Below are 17,791 nucleotides of genomic sequence, written 5' to 3'. Positions count from 1 at the left end.
GTAGAGATGGCTTTCTTGATGCAAAGCTCCAATGAGTGAGCATATATAGCCTCTCACTTCCTCAGGTAACAATCACTCTACTCTGAAATAGGGGCAGACCTAAGTCCATTACCAAGCTACCTACAGGGGCAGAGTCAGGATTGCACATCTTGCCAGTGCACATCTTGCATGATGTATGCAATCCTGGAACAGCCGTTCAAGGGTGTATATCTTTGTTAAAGATGTGAGCAAAAAAAAAAAAATGGTATTAATTATATTAAGTTTGAATTTATTTTGTGTATATGGTTTGTATACTAATAAAGATGTTAAATTAAAAGAAAAAAGATGTGAGCAAATTACTCTCTGAGAGGCATTGACAATTTGCAAAAGAGTTTGCTTCTCACCGAGCAAGCACTCTTTGGAGTAGATGAGGGGGAGGGTAACAGAGAGGAGGCTGAGGAAAGTGAGGTAGCTAGCTGGGTAAGAGTTAGAAAGTGGGGTAGAGGGAAAAGTGCCAGGGAGCTAGCCCTGATCTGACACACCCCAACAAGTTTGCACGGTTGGCAGATGAGGGGGATGTCGGTTCAGGAACGGCACTGCTGCAGCCGGACACTTCCTCTGCCAGTCAGGGGAATATCAGCTCCAGTAAGCAGGGAACCAGGAGAGCAGGGCAGGCCAGACAGGTGCTGGTAGTGGGAGACTCCATTATTAGGGGAACAGAAAGGGTAATCTGTCACAAAGACCGTGATCGCTGAACAGTATGCTGTCTTCCTGGCGCTAGAGTTCGACACATCGCGGATCGGGTTGAGAGATTACTGGGAGGGGCTGGAGAAGATCCAGGGGTCATGGTCCATATCGGAACCAATGACAAAGTTAAAGGTAGGTAGAGCGTCCTTAAAAATGATTTCAGGGATTTAGGTCAAACGCTTAGGGCAAGGACCTCAAAGGTAGTATTTTCTGAAATACTACCTGTACCATGGGCCACACAAGAAAGGCAGCGGGAGATTAGGGAGATTAACAAGTGGCTCAAGAACTGGTGTAGGTAGGAGGGGTTTGGGTTCCTGGAGAACTGGGCCGACTTGTCTATCGGCTACAGGCTCTATCATAGGGACGGGCTGCACCTCAATGGGGAAGGGGCAGCTGTGTTGGGGACAAAGATGGCTCGAAGGTTGGAGGAGTGTTTAAACTAGGGACTGGGGGGAGGGAAATTACATTATAGGAGGGGAAGATAGTGCAGATAGAGGCCTGGGGCAAGGTAGTGGGACTGGGGGAGGAATGGAAGGAGGGACTAGAACAGTTCAGAAGGAAAGGTGTAGGGTAAAAAATATACATAAACCTCTCAAATGTATGTATACTAATGCCAGAAGCCTGACTAATAAAACTGGTGAACTGGAATTAGTGATGTGGGAGGAGGACTATGACATTGTGGGAATAACGGAAACATGGCTGGATGATAGCTATGACTGGGCAGTTAATGGGGGGGGGGGGGTGTATGCCTTTATGTAAAGTCCTGTCTAAAGCCCACACACCGGGAATATATAAGTGAGGGACATGAACATGTGGAGTCACTGTGGGTAGAGATACATGGAGCTAAAAACAATAATAAATCACTAATAGGAGTTTACTATAAACCACCTAATATACCAGAGTCCACAGAAAATCTACTACTAAACGAGATAGACAAGGGGGTGAATCATAATGAGGTGGTTTTTATGGGGGACTTCAACTACCCAGATATAGACTGGGAAACTAAAGCTTGTATATCTCATAAAGGAAACAGGTTCTTGGCAATAAACAAAAACAATTACCTCTCTCAACTGGTTCAGGACCCGACTAGAGGGATGGCCATACTGGACTTAGTATTAACCAATAGGCCTGACAGAACAACAGACGTGCAGGTTGAGGGACACCTGGGAAATAGTGACCATAAAGTAATAACCTTCCAACTATCATTCAAAAGAGCATTTCTACAGGGAGGAACAAAAATAACAAACCTTAAAAAAGCTAAATTTAGCCAACTAAGAGAGGCCATAGGCCTAACTAAATGGGACAAAGTCCTCAAAAATAAAAATACAGCCACAAAATGGGATATCTTTAAAAGCATCCTAAAATCTCATTGTGAGAGGTACATACCGTATGGGAATAAAAGGTTAAGGAACAAAAAGAAACCAATGTGGATAAATAGAACTGTAAAGAAAGCAATAAATGACAAAAAGAAAGCATATAAATCACTAAAACAGGAGTGTAGCACAGAAGCACTGAAAAACTATAAGGAAAGAAATAGAACATTTAAAAAAACAAATAAAAGCGGGCAAACTAGAGACCGAGAGATTAATTGCCAAAGAGAGTAAAACTAACCCTAAAATGTTCTTCAATTATATAAATGTTAAAGTATAAATCGGAAGGTGTCGTCCCTTTAAAGAGTAACGAGGGGGAAGTCGCGGAGAACGCAGAGGAGAAACCAAAGCTGTTAAAAAAAATTTTTTCCACTGTATTCACTGAGGAAAATAAACTGTCTGTCAGATGAAATGCTGAATGTAAAAATAAATTCCCCATTAAAAGTGTCCTTTCTGACCCAGGAAGAAGTACAACAGCGACTTAAAAAGATTAAAATAGACAAATCGCCAGGACCTGATGGCTTACACCCCCATATCCTAAGGGAATTAAGTAATGTCATAGCCAGACCCTTATTTCTGATATTTGCGGACTCTATACTGACAGGGAATGTCCCACAGGATTGGCGCATAGCAAATGTGGTGCCAATATTCAAAAAGGGTCCAAAAACAGAGCCTGGAAACTATAGGCTAGTAAGTTTAACATCTGTTGTGGGTAAACTGTTTGAAGGTTTTCTAAGAGATGCTATCTTAGAGCATCTCAACAGAAAGAAGCAAATAACACCATATCAGCATGGCTTCATGAGGGATCGGTCATGCCAAACTAATTTAATCAGTTTCTATGAGGAGGTAAGTTCTAGATTTGACAGCGGCGAATCAATGGATGTCGTATATCTGGACTTCTCCAAAGCATTTGACACTGTACCACATAAAAGGTTAGTATATAAAATGAGAATGCTCGGACTGGAAGAACATGTCTGTATGTGGGTAAGTAACTGGCTCAGTGATAGAAAACAGAGGGTGGTTATTAACGGTACACGCTCAGATTGGGTCACTGTCACTAGTGGGGTACCTCAGGGGTCAGTATTGGGCCCAATTCTTTTCAATATATTTATCAATGATCTTGTAGAAGGCTTGCATAGTAAAATATCAATTTTCGCAGATGACACTAAACTGTGTAAAGTAATTAACACTGAAGAGGACAGTATACTACTACAGGGATCTGGATAGAGTGGAGGCTTGGACTGATAAGTGGCAGATGAGGTTTAAAGAGGACATTTCACTAGAATAAAACATCTAAACTAACTATACAGACATGGAGAGCGGCGCCCAGGGACCCCCTGCACTTACTGTTATCCCCGGGCGCCGCTCCGTTCTCCCGTTATAGCCTCCGGTATCTTCATAGTTAGGCTCCACCCAGGGGAACCTGCCGGGGTCTCCTTCTCCCATGCTGTAGCGCTGGCCAATCGCAGCGCTAAGCTCATAGCCTGAGAGAAAAAAAAGCCTCTCAGGCTATGAGCTGAGCACTGCGACATCTGTTTTTCACTGTCATGTGAATAACCCCATAGACTACCATTGGTCTTAAAACGGACGTGTGATGGTCGTAAAAAAAAATGCAACTTTGTGAGAGGGCTCCTGGGTTCTGTGGAGGAAGGATGTCAAGTCTGTGTGCAGCTCTGCCTGTGACTGCCATGGGTCAGTCTACATGGGGTCCAGGCAGCTGCTTGTTTTTTAGGGATGGACATCCATGCTTGGTGGATAGTGAGTGTGGCTGAATTTGTAAGATGCTTTCCTGTGTCATTCCAGCTCTTGCCGTTTGGAGACCAACGCGGTCAACTATAAGGAGAAACTCCTTACCCAGCTTAAACTATACCTTACCAGGAGAAACAAGGACCTTCTCAACATCATCACAAAGACACAAGGTAAGTGAATGCATGGACACCCAAGCTTAGTGGATAGTGAGTGTGGCTGAATTTGTAAGATGCCTTCCGGTGTCATTCCAGCTCTTGCCGTTTGGAGACCAACACGGTCAACTATAAGGAGAAACTCCTTACCCAGCTTAAACTATACCTCACCAGGAGAAACAAGGACCTTCTCAACATCATCACAAAGACACAAGGTAAGTGAATGCATGGACACCCAAGCTTGGTGGATAGTGAGTGTGGCTGAATTTGTAAGATGCCTTCCGATGTCATTCCAGCTCTTGCCGTTTGGAGACCAACGCGGTCAACTATAAGGAGAAACTCCTTACCCAGCTTAAACTATACCTTACCAGGAGAAACAAGGACCTTCTCAACATCATCACAAAGACACAAGGTAAGTGAATGCATGGACACACATGCTTGGTGGATAGTGAGTGTGGCTGAATTTGTAAGATGCCTTCCTGTGTCATTCCAGCTCTTGCCGTTTGGAGACCAACGCGGTCAACTATAAGGAGAAACTCCTTACCCAGCTTAACCCCTTAAGGACATAGGACGTACCGGTACGCCCTATTTCCCGAGTCCTCAAGGACGTACCGGTACGTCCTAACTTTTAAATCGGGATTCCGGCGCCCAAGGGGTTAAACGGAACGGGATTTCGGCTGAAATCCTTCAGCCGGCATCCTGTGACAACGCCAGGGGGGGTGATGTGACCCCCCCGTGTCGGCGATCGCAGCAAACCGCAGGTCAATTCAGACCTGCGGTTTGCTGCGCTTTTTGCAGTTTCTGATGCCCGCGGTCCCTGACCGCGGGGATCAGAAACTTTAGAGTGGCTAAAATCTATATTTTTCACCCCCCCCTGCACCCCTGCATGATTTGATGCCGGCGGGTGGTGCGGGGGGGGTGTCGCAGGCGGTGGGGGCGTTGCGGGAGGCGGGCGGTGCGGCAGGCGGGATCGCGATCCCCCGCCCGCCTCCCCATGAATGATCGTTGGCTTCTAGTGGTTATACCAGGGTGCCAGCACATTGCTGGCACCCTGGTATAAACGGCTGACATCTGTGCAGATGTCAGCCGTTTAACCCTTTCCATACCACGGTCCGTATGGAAAAAGTTAACTGTCATCGGTCAGGGAGCTCCCTCCCTCTCCATCGGGGGGCTGCTGTGCCTTTGCAGCCCCCCGATGGAGAGAGAGAGAGCCCCCAGAGAGCCCCCCTCAGCCCCGTGCTTACCCTTCCCCGTCTGCGAAGTTCTGAGCAGACGGGGAGGGTTCCCATGGCAACAGGACGCCTGCTCAGGCGTCCTGCTGTCCATGGTGCTGAACAGATCTATGCTGAAAGCATAGATCTGTTCAGTGTAAGTAAAATACAGTACAGAACAATATATATTGTACTGTACTGTATTATACAGACATCAGACCCACTGGATCTTCAAGAACCAAGCGGGTCTGGGTCAAAAAAATGTAAAAAAAAAAGTGAAAAAAGTTAAGATAAAAAAAAAAAAAAAATTGATCACTGAATAAAAATTTAAAAAATAAAATAAACTACACATATTAGGTATCGCCGCGTCCGTAACGACCTGATCTAAAAAATGGTCATGTTACTTTCCCCGCACGGTGAACGCCATAAAAATAAAAAAATAAAAACTATGAGAAAATTGAAATTTTGCCCACCTTACTTCCCAAAAAAGGTAATAAAAGTGATCAAAAAAGTCGCATGTACGCCAAAATAGTACCAATCAAACCGTCATCTCATCCCGCAAAAAATGAGACCCTACTCAAGATAATCGCCCAAAAGCTGAAAAAACTATGGCTCTTAGACTATGGAAACACTAAAACATGATTTTTTTTTGTTTCAAAAATGAAATCATTGTGTAAAACTTACATAAATAAAAAAAAAGTATACATATTAGGTATCGCCGCGTCCATATCGACCGGCTCTATAAAAATATCACATTACCTAACCCCTCAGATGACCACCGTAAAAAAATAAAAATAAAAACAGTGTAAAAAAAGCCATTTTTTGCCATCTTACGTCACAAAAAGTGTAATAGCAAGCGATCAAAAAGTCATATGCACCCCAAAATAGTGCCAATCAAACCGTCATCTCATCCCTCAAAAAATGAGACCCTAAGATAATCGCCCAAAAACTGAAAAAACTATGGCTCTTAGACTATGGAGACACTAAAACATTTTTTTGGTTTTAAAAATGAAGTTATTGTATAAAACTTACATAAATAAAAAAAAATGTATACATATTAGGTATCGCCGCGTCCGTGACAACCTGCTCTATAAAATTACCCCATGATCTAACCTGTCAGATGAATGTTGTAAATAACAAAAAAAAAAAACGTGCCAAAAAAGCTATTTCTTGTTACCTTGCTGCACAAAAAGTGTAATATAGAGCAACCAAAAATCATATGTACCCTAAACTAGTACCAACAAAACTGCCACCCTATCCCGTAGTTTCTAAAATGGAGTCACTTTTTTGGAGTTTCCACTCTAGGGGTGCATCAGGGGGGCGTCAAATGGGACATGGTGTCAAAAAAAACAGTCCAGCAAAATCTGCCTTCCAAAAACCGTATGGCATTCCTTTCCTTCTGCGCCCTGCCGTGTGCCTGTACAGCTGTTTACGACCATATATGGGGTGTTTCTGTAAACTACAGAATCAGGGCCATAAATAATGATTTTTGTTTGGCTGTTAACCCTTGCTTTGTAACTGGAAAAAAAATATTAAAATGGAAAATCTGCCAAAAATTGGAAATTTTGAAATTGTGTCTCTATTTTCCATTAAATCTTGTGCAACACCTAAAGGGTTAACAACGTTTGTAACATCAGTTTTGAATACCTTGAAGGGTGTAGTTTCTTAGATGGGGTCACTTTTATGGAGTTTCTACTCTAGGGGTGCATCAGGGGGGCTTCAAATGGGACATGGTGTCAAAAAAACAGTCCAGCAAAATCAGCCTTCCAAAAACCAAACGGCGCACCTTTTACTCTACGCCCTACTGTGTGCCCGTACAGTAGTTTACGGCCACATATGGGGTGTTTCTGTAAACAGCAGAGTCAGGGCAATAAAGATACAGTCTTGTTTGGCTGTTAACCCTTGCTTTGTTAGTGGAAAAAATGGGTTAAAATTGAAAATTAGGCAAAAAAATTAAATTCTCAAATTTCATCCCCATTTGCCAATAACTCTTGTGCAACACCTAAAGGGTTAACGATGTATGTAAAATCCGTTTTGAATACCTTGAGGGGTGTAGTTTCTTAGATGGGGTCACTTTTAGGGAGTTTCTCCTCTAGGGGTGCATCAGGGGGCTTCAAATGGGACATGGTGTCAAAAAAACAGTCCATAAAAATCAGCCTTCCAAAAACCATACGGCGCACCTTTCCCTCTACGCCCCGCTGTGTGGCCGTACAGTAGTTTACGGCCACATATTGGGTGTTTCTGTAAACGGCAGAGTCAGGGCAATAAAGATACAATCTTGTTTGGCTGTTAACCCTTGCTTTGTTAGTGGAAAAAATGGGTTAAAATGAAAAATTAGACAAAAAAATTAAATTCTCAAATTTCCTCCCCATTTGCCAATAACTCTTGTGCAACACCTAAAGGGTTAATAATGTATGCAAAATCAGTTTTTAATACCTTGAGGGGTGTAGTTTCTTAGATGGGGTCATTTTTGGGTGGTTTCTATTATGTAAGCCTCGCAAATCGACTTCAGACCTGAACTGGTCCCTAAAAATTTAGTTTTTGTAAATTTCTGAATAATTTCAAGATTTGCTTCTAAACTTCTAAGCCTTATAACATCCCCAAAAAATAAAATATCATTCCCAAAACAATTCACACATGAAGTAGACATATGGGGAATGTAAAGTCATCACAATTTTTTGGGGTATTACTATGTATTACAGAAGTAGAGAAACTGAAACTTTGAAATTTGCAAATTTTTCCAAATTTTTGGTAAATTAGGTATTTTTTTTGTACAAAAAAAAATAATTTTTTTACTTCATTTTACCAGTGTCATGAAGTACAATATGTGACGAAAAAACAGTCTCAGAATGGCCTGGATAAGTCAAAGCGTTTTAAAGTTATTAGCACTTAAAGTGACACTGATCCAAGAGAAGATACAAGCGGCACTTCTGCTTTCAGCGGTGCGGTGCGCGCGTCCCGGGAGGAAGATCCACAGATAATGGTATAGTAAGGACCAGCACTCGCTTCAGTAATAATTTCAAATAGATTTAATGGTCACATACAAATGATAAGTGACGCGTGCGTTTCGGCTACTGTGAGCCTTTGTCAAAACAGTTTGTTTTGACAAAGGCTCACAGTAGCCGAAACGCACGCGTCACTTATCATTTGTATGTGACCATTAAATCTATTTGAAATTATTACTGAAGCGAGTGCTGGTCCTTACTATACCATTAAAGTGACACTGGTCAGATTTCCAAAAAATGGCCTGGTCCTTAAGGTGAAAATGAGCCCGGTCCTTAAGGGGTTAAACTATACCTTACCAGGAGAAACAAGGACCTTCTCAACATCATCACAAAGACACAAGGTAAGTGAATGCATGGACACACCATGATATTGTCATGTGTATGCTGGCCCAATGAGTGACCGTGAATAAATATTTTAGTTAGAATTTTTTTTGGGGGGGCAGAAGACTACTCCTTTGCTGTTAGCTATTATGCCAAACAAAAAAGGCGCACAAGGCAGAAAGAGAAGAAAGATAGAGCAGAAGCAGCAAGCTAAAATAGCTGGAAGCCTTGACAGGTTTCTTGTGAACACAGCTGTAAATACATTAGGATCACCAGTAGCATCACAAGAGCCTCACAAACTGGAACAAGTGCCTGTGGACATTCCTTTTGTTACTTTAGAAACAGAAGAGACAGCTTTGTGTGAAGAGGCTCCTACTTCTGCTCAGCCAAATATTATACTAGAAAGAATTGACCTCAAAGTCTTCACCGATATTAGCTATTGCCCAGAAACTGTGGATGAAACTTTGAAAACTGAACTTGTCAAGAGAGGAACAGTGGAACTACAGAATAAGGATGCATTGTTTCCAAAAGATAGTGATGGCAGGTCATTTTCTAAGGAATGGTTCTACATGAATTTGGAGAATGGCGAGACTATGTTAAGGACATGGTTAGTGTTTTCACCTTTGAAATGTGCTGCATATTGCTTTCCTTGTATGCTTTTCCAGAAGGCCAAAGGGAAAAGTTTTTTTGGAAAGTCTAATGGATTTAAAGCATGGAGAAAACTAAACCCGAGGTTGCTAGAACATGAGCGTAGTTTTTACCACCTTCGTGCATTTACAATGTGGAAAGAATTTGAAATGTGGCTACAAAAACAAGAAACTATTGATGCTGCTGCCCAGCTTGCACAACAGAGGTCATTTGAAAAGTGAAAGGCAATCCTAGCCAGAATACTTGACTGTGTGCTATATCTAGCAAGGCAATCCTTACCATTACGTGGTCACTCTGAAAATATAAGCACTGATGATAAGTGTGGAAACTTCCTAGAAACTTTCAAGCTACTAGCAAAATATGACCCAGTTGCCAATCAGCACCTTAACAAAGTTCAGCAGGCACATGGGTACTCTGTATCCTACCTCTCTCCACAGAGCCAGAATGAGTTCATCAGCTTGCTTGATGATCATGTTAGAACAGCCATCTTGCAAAGAATCACAAAGGCCAAGTATTTTGCTATCATGTTTGATAGCACTCCAGATATTTCTCACACTGACCAAATGTCACAAGTGATTCGATATGTTCACATTGAAGATACTGAAGTCAAGTTCTCGAATCATTCAATGATTTTATTCAGTTATCTGGGAAATCAGCAGATATTATTACAAAACACATTTGTGACAAGTTACAGACAGATGGCCCTAAGCTGGAGCACTGCTATGGCCAAGGATACGACAACGCAGCAACTATGGCTGGACACATTAGTGGAGTACAGAAGCGCATTTTGGATATCAATCCCAAAGCAGTGTTTGTGCCATGTAACAATCACTCGCTCAATCTTGCCGGTGTGCATGCAGTTGGTGTTGGAACAAAGTCTATAACTTTCTTTAGCACTGTAGAAAAATGATATACTTTCTTCTCAAGCTCCACCCATAGATGGGATGTTCTTAAGGAACATGTACCAATTAACTTAAAGCGATCATGTGACACAAGATGGAGTTCAAAGCCTGAAGCTGTATGTGTACTTGCTAAACACACTGATAAAATAATAGATGCTTTGGAAATGCTGCGAGACAGGCCAGGCGAAAACTTTGAAAAAAAAAGGGGATGCAGGAAGTCTATTAGTTTGCATTATGACTTATCCTTTTTTTTCATTCTTGCATTTTTGGAGTCCAGTATTAAACGAAGTGAATGATGCTCAGATCTACCTGCAGCAAAATGGACTTGCCCTTGATCAATGTGTGCAAAAGCTGAAAGCACTGGTTTTATTTTGCCAGGAAAAACGAGACAGTGTAGTGTTAGAGGCAACTGAGAAAGCTCTGCAGATATGCCAAATATACAACATTTCTACAGAGAGAAGCGTTGGAAGACGTAAAAAGATGCCTGGTGAGCTAAATTGTGATGCTGGCTTGACCTTAAGAAACAAGAAGAGAACAACTAGAAGCAGTTGATCATCTTGAGGCAGAAATCACAAAACGTACACAGATGAATATGATTCACCAACGATTTGCATTCCTGCAAATCCAGACTTTGCTGGATATTGAAAAAGATGATTTTATCAATGAAGAAATTCAGCACACATGTGCTAAGTACACAGAGTTGAATGCTGCAGCTATGTTCAATGAAAAAAATCGCCTTCGGAAGCACATTGTCTTGTATAAGGAAGTCAACACCGATGAGCAGCCTGCTAACTGGACCGCTTTAGATTTGCTTCGGTGGGTGTACAAGTGGAAGCTGCAGGAGAGTTTGACTAAGGGCTCTTTCACACTTGCGTTCTTGTCTTCCGGCATAGAGTTCCGTCGTCGGGGCTCTATGCCGGAAGAATCCTGATCAGGATTATCCTAATGCATTCTGAATGGAGAGAAATCCGTTCAGGATGCATCAGGATGTCTTCAGTTCCGGAACGGAACGTTTTTTGGCCGGAGAAAATACCGCAGCATGCTGCGCTTTTTGCTCCGGCCAAAAATCCGGAACACTTGCCGCAAGGCCGGATCCGGAATTAATGCCCATTGAAAGGCATTGATCCGGATCCGGCCTTAAGCTAAACGTCGTTTCGGCGCATTGCCGGAGCCGACATTTAGCTTTTTCAGAGTGGTTACCATGGCTGCCGGGACGCTAAAGTCCTGGCAGCCATGGTAAAGTGTAGCGGGGAGCGGGGGAGCAGCATACTTACCGTCCGTGCGGCTCCCCGGGCGCTCCAGAGTGACGTCAGGGCGCCCCAAGCGCATGGATCATGTGATCACATGGATCACGTCATCCATGCGCATGGGGCGCTCTGACGTCATTCTGGAGCGCCCGGGGAGCTGCACGGACGGTAAGTATGCTGCTCCCCCGCTCCCCACTACTACTATGGCAACCAGGACTTTAATAGCGTCCTGGGTGCCATAGTAACACTGAACGCATTTGGAAGACGGTTCCGTCTTCAAATGCTTTCAGTACACTTGCGTTTTTCCGGATCCGGCGTGTAATTCCGGCAAGTGGAGTACACGCCGGATCCGGACAACGCAAGTGTGAAAGAGGCCTAACTTTGTTGTGGCATTAAGAATCTTTTTAACAGTCACTGTTTCAACTGCCAGTTGTGAAAGAAGTTTCTCCAAACTGAAATTAATCAAAACATATCTAAGATCTACAATGAGCCAGGAAAGACTGACTAACCTAGCAATGCTTTCAATTGAGCGAGATTTCAAAATAGAGTTCGAAACCGTGATTGAAAAATTTGCAAAAATCAAAAGCAGGCGATTTTAAATTGAGGTAGGTAGATTTACTTGGATTTAGAATTGACTGAACATATTAGCTATACAGGGAGTGCAGAATTATTAGGCAAGTTGTATTTTTGAGGATTAATTTTATTATTGAACAACAACCATGTTCTCAATGAACCCAAAAAACTCATTAATATCAAAGCTGAATATTTTTGGAAGTAGTTTTTAGTTTGTTTTTAGTTTTAGCTATTTTAGGGGGATATCTGTGTGTGCAGGTGACTATTACTGTGCATAATTATTAGGCAACTTAACAAAAAACAAATATATACCCATTTCAATTATTTATTTTTACCAGTGAAACCAATATAACATCTCAACATTCACAAATATACATTTCTGACATTCAAAAACAAAACAAAATCAAATCAGTGACCAATATAGCCACCTTTCTTTGCAAGGACACTCAAAAGCCTGCCATCCATGGATTCTGTCAGTGTTTTGATCTGTTCACCATCAACATTGCGTGCAGCAGCAACCACAGCCTTCCAGACACTGTTCAAAGAGGTGTACTGTTTCCCTCCTTGTAAATCTCACATTTGATGATGGACCACAGGTTCTCAATGGGGTTCAGATCAGGTGAACAAGGAGGCCATGTCATTAGATTTTCTTCTTTTATACCCTTTCTTGCCAGACACGCTGTGGAGTACTTGGACGCGTGTGATGGAGCATTGTCCTGCATGAAAATAATGTTTTTCTTGAAGGATGCAGACTTCTTCCTGTACCACTGCTTGAAGAAGGTGTCTTCCAGAAACTGGCAGTAGGACTTGGAGTTGAGCTTGACTCCATCCTCAACCCGAAAAGGCCCCACAAGCTCATCTTTGATGATACCAGCCCAAACCAGTACTCCACCTCCACCATGCTGGCGTCTGAGTCGGACTGGAGCTCTCTGCCCTTTACCAATCCAGCCACGGGCCCATCCATCTGGCCCATCAAGACTCACTCTCATTTCATCAGTCCATAAAACCTTAGAAAAATCAGTCTTGAGATATTTCTTGGCCCAGTCTTGACGTTTCAGCTTGTGTGTCTTGTTCAGTGGTGGTCGTCTTTCAGCCTTTCTTACCTTGGCCATGTCTCTGAGTATTGCACACCTTGTGCTTTTGGGCACTCCAGTGATGTTGCAGCTCTGAAATATGGCCAAACTGGTGGCAAGTGGCATCTTGGCAGCTGCACGCTTGACTTTTCTCAGTTCATGGGCAGTTATTTTGCGCCTTGGTTTTTACACACGCTTCTTGCGACCCTGTTGACTATTTTGAATGAAACGCTTGATTGTTCGATGATCACGCTTCAGAAGCTTTGCAATTTTAAGAGTGCTGCATCCCTCTGCAAGATATCTCACTATTTTTGACTTTTCTGAGCCTGTCAAGTCCTTCTTTTGACCCATTTTGCCAAAGGAAAGGAAGTTGCCTAATAATTATGCACACCTAATATAGGGTGTTGATGTCATTAGACCACACCCCTTCTCATTACAGAGATGCACATCACCTAATATGCTTAATTGGTAGTAGGCTTTCGAGCCTATACAGCTTGGAGTAAGACAACATGCATAAAGAGGATGATGTGGTCAAAATACTCATTTGCCTAATAATTCTGCACGCAGTGTAATGTTTTCTACTAGATTTCAAGTATGCTTTTGTTTTTTGCAGGTTCTGGCCTGCTTCTTGTTTTACTTCTTGTTTTACTACAAACCAATTCCGCGGCAGATCAGAGTTTATCTGTTATCAGGATGTTGCACAGTAGAGCAGTGCCATGAGGTAAGTGGATTTACTTGGATTTAGAATTGACTGAACATTAGCTATAATGTTGTCTACTAGATTTCAAGTATGCTTTTGTTTTTTGTAGGTTCTGGCCTGCTTCTTCTTTTACTTCTTGTTTTACTACAAACCAATTCCGCGGCAGATCAGAGTTCATCTGTTATCAGGATGTTGCACAGTAGAGCAGTGCCATGGCAGTAACTGGCAGTAGGAATCTAAGCACAGAAGCTTTCTATGGATCAGGGATTGTGCAGTGCTGTGTTCTGGACTCATGGGAACAGATCAAGATGAAACTGGATATCAGTGTCCATTATGTATGGTATGTAAATCCATATGGAACCCTGTATTTTATGAGATCCTGCAATAAATTGCAGTATATGTCTCTTTTATAGTATTAGTGGTAATATTGGTCTTGGTATGCCTGTGGGGCGTCATTCTATAAAAAGGCGCATGCACAAAAGTTAGGGGGCGACATACTTGGTTTGCCCCGGGTGCTGGCAACACACGCTACGCCACTGGTGAGACTATGGAACTCTCTGCCTGAGGAGGTGGTGATGGTGAGTACAATAAAGGAATTCAAGAGGGGCCTGGATGTATTTCTGGAGCGTAATAATATTACAGGCTATAGCTACTAGAGAGGGGTCGTTGATCCAGGGAGTTATTTTGATTGCCTGATTGGAGTCGGGAAGGAATTTTTTATTCCCCTAAAGTGGGGAAATTGGCTTCTACCTCACAGTTGTTTTTTTGTCTTCCTCTGGATCAACTTGCAGGATAACATGCCGAACTGGATGGACAAATGTCTTTTTTCGGCCTTATGTACTATGTTACTATGTTACTATGTTACTAACCCTGACTGATGCATACAGAACTATACAGTTTTCTTTTTTTTTTTAGCCAGAAGCAAAAGTGAAACGTAGAAGCATTCCTAGATTTGACTAGAGAAAACTACATGTGAAATACAAAATGGAAATAAGTGTGAACTGACCCTTGACCCCTTCTTACTCTGTAACACACGGATTCTCAATACAATGTACATAAAGTATATAACAGGGTAACTGTGCCCTGTGCATGTTGCCTATGGGATGGAAAGGACACCTTATGTCACATCCGTCATGAATTTTACCTGTTTATGATCATAGTTCAGAAAAAATATTGAAAAGTTGAAATGCAGGCAAAAATTATTTACTAACTTGCATAGATTATTGTCAAAAACACACTGGTGGAATTTTAGTGCTAAAGATTGAGGTGTTGCAAGACCCTGGGTGTCACAGACAGCAATCACTGAACAAAATTGTTTTAGGTCAGGACAGAGACCTGAGTCTGCCCACAGAGGGAAAGCATAGGCTGATCGTGGGTGACTTGATGACTGGCATTAGGCATTGAGCCTGTCATAGGTGGCACTGTGACTGTCATTGTGATTAGTGTTTTCTAAGCAGTGGAGGTTCTATAAACCATTATAACTGTCTGAGCATTGTGACACTCATGTGGGCATTCTGGCTGTCATAAGGGACATATATAGCTTTATGCTATAAAAGAAAGGAGTCAAAGATGCTTGGGCAGCAAACTGTGCAGAGCCTCCCACCGATCTAATAGTTATCCCATATCCTGTGGACAGGGCTGGTTTTAGACAAAATGTGGCCCTGGGCAAAATCAAAAGTGGGGCCCCAAATCTTGTAATAATGTGCTAAAAACACAGTCCGGCGTCCAACACCTGACACCCCCGCCAATCAGCTGTTTGAGCAGATGGCGCATGCTGTCCACTGCTGCTGTCTCATAGCAATACAGCAGTGAGCAGGAAGAGAGAAAGGAGATGGCACGTGCGCACAGCACACGCCGTCTCCTCAAACAGCTGATCGGCAGGGGTGCCGGTTGCCCCTACAGTACCCTAGTAGTAATAATAAAACCATAATGCTCCCAGTGGCTCTAATATCCCCCTGTAGTGCTCCCCACTAATTCCAATATATAATGCTCCCCCCCATAGTGCCAATATATATATATAAAATGTACCCCGTAGTGCCAGTATATAATGCTCCTCCATTCCTCCCCAGTAGTGCAAGGTATATATAATGATCTCCTTCCCCCCTTCCCTGGTGCCCGCAGCAGTGCAGACATTTAGTATAAAAAAATATATATGCCTCCCGTCATCCCACCGCTGTCTTATATGCAGAATACAGTTTTATCTGTGGCTTGTGTTGCTGTGTCCAGATGCATGCGGTCCCAATGACATCACCACTCCTGCTCCGGGTCTCACATGATGATGTCATCATGCGAGACCCAGAGCAGGAGGTTGCAGTGATGTCATTTCGGCTTCTTGCGCTATTTTAATGCCTCACAGGCTTGAGGCCTAGCGGCCTTAGGCTTGTGAAGTTGGACCGCCATGAGTGTGCCCCCTTTATGGGTAGCAAAGTGGCACCCTATGCGGATGACTACCCTGCCCTATCCATCGTCCAGGCCCTAATTCAGAGCACATTACTGCAGGAGGTATAACAGGAGAGGACCATAACTCAAAGCATGTCTAAGCCATTATTATTTAATATCAGAGCACATTACAGGGGGACATATAAGAGGATGGGACCACAACTCCCAGCATGTCCAAGCCATTATTATGTAATATCAGAGTACATTATAAAAGGAAGTGTAAGAGGAGAGGACTACAACTCCCAGCATATCCAGGGTATTGTAATGTACCCTGATATTACATAATAATGGCCTGGACATGCTGAGAGTTGTAGTCATCTCCTGTTTTATCTCCTCTTGTAATGTACTGTGATATTACATAACAAGCTGAACATGCTGGGAGTTTTAGTCCTCTCCTCATACCTCATCTTGTAATGTACTCTGATATTACATAACAGAAGGTATAAGATGAGAGAACTACAACTAGCAGCATTTCCCTGGCACTTACATTAAATCCTTCACTTCTTCCCATGCATCACTGGTCTTCTTCACTACTTTACTGCACTGCTTAGCTCCGCCTCCTGTTCTGGTCACATCATGGTGAGGTCATCCCAGGTCCTTCATCCCCCTCTTCTCTGCTGAGCTCTGCCTCCTCCAGGTGACATCATAGCTGGTCCTACAGCTCCAGTAGAAGAGTGCTGCTGGTTTATGGAGCTGTCAGTTTGCAGAGCAGCATTGTGGCAATGACTTAGAAACATAGAAACATAGAATGTGTCGGCAGATAAGAACCATTTGGCCCATCTAGTCTGCCCAATATACTGAATACTATGGATAGCCCCCGGCCCTATCTTATATGAAGGATGGCCTTATGCCTATCCCATGCATGCTTAAACCCCTTCACTGTATTTGCAGCTACCACTTCTGCAGGAAGGCTATTCCATGCATCCACTACTCTCTCAGTAAAGTAATACTTCCTTATATTACTTTTAAACCTTTGCCCCTCTAATTTAAAACTGTGTCCTCTTGTGGTAGTTTTTCTTCTTTTAAATATGCTCTCTTCCTTTACCGAGTTGATTCCCTTTATGTATTTAAAAGTTTCTATCATATCCCCTCTGTCTCTTCTTTCTTCCAAGCTATACATATTAAGGTCCTTTAACCTTTCCTGGTAAGTTTTATCCTGCAATCCATGTACTAGTTTAGTAGCTCTTCTCTGAACTCTCTCTAGAGTATCTATATCCTTCTGGAGATATGGCCTCCAGTACTGCGCACAATACTCCAAATGAGGTCTCACCAGTGTTCTGTACAGCGGCATAAGCACTTCACTCTTTCTACTGCTTATACCTCTCCCTATACATCCAAGCATTCTGCTGGCATTTCGTGCTGCTCTATTACATTGTCTTCCCACCTTTAAGTCTTCTGAAATAATTACTCCTAAATCCCTTTCCTCAGATACTGAGGTCAGGACTGTGTCAAATATTCTATATTCTGCCCTTGGGTTTTTACGCCCCAGGTGCATTATCTTGCACTTATCCACATTAAATTTCAGTTTCCATGACCATTCTGCTAGTTTTCCTAAATCCTTTTCCATTTGGCGTTTCCCTCCAGGAACATCAACCCTGTTACATATCTTTGTGTCATCAGCAAAAAGACAAACCTTACCAGCGAGGCCTTTTGCAATATCACTTATGAAGATATT

General features: G+C 42.7%; 2 long non-coding RNA genes across 2 annotated transcripts; both read left to right on the top strand.

Moving 5' to 3' along the window:
* Positions 1 to 3,902: 3,902 nt before the first annotated feature.
* LOC120988978 lies at positions 3,903 to 4,564 on the top strand. The gene is made up of 4 exons (XR_005776209.1): positions 3,903 to 4,015; positions 4,097 to 4,212; positions 4,294 to 4,409; positions 4,491 to 4,564. It is a non-coding gene; the product is annotated as an uncharacterized LOC120988978 (long non-coding RNA).
* A 3,926-nt stretch (positions 4,565 to 8,490) lies between these two features.
* LOC120988979 lies at positions 8,491 to 14,152 on the top strand. The gene is made up of 3 exons (XR_005776210.1): positions 8,491 to 8,554; positions 13,591 to 13,698; positions 13,787 to 14,152. It is a non-coding gene; the product is annotated as an uncharacterized LOC120988979 (long non-coding RNA).
* The last annotated feature ends 3,639 nt before the right edge of the window (positions 14,153 to 17,791 follow it).

The sequence above is a fragment of the Bufo bufo genome, chromosome 2, assembly GCF_905171765.1.
Source record: "Bufo bufo chromosome 2, aBufBuf1.1, whole genome shotgun sequence".
Classification (NCBI taxonomy): Eukaryota; Metazoa; Chordata; class Amphibia; order Anura; family Bufonidae; genus Bufo; species Bufo bufo.
This window is presented reverse-complemented; position numbering and strand designations above follow the sequence as displayed.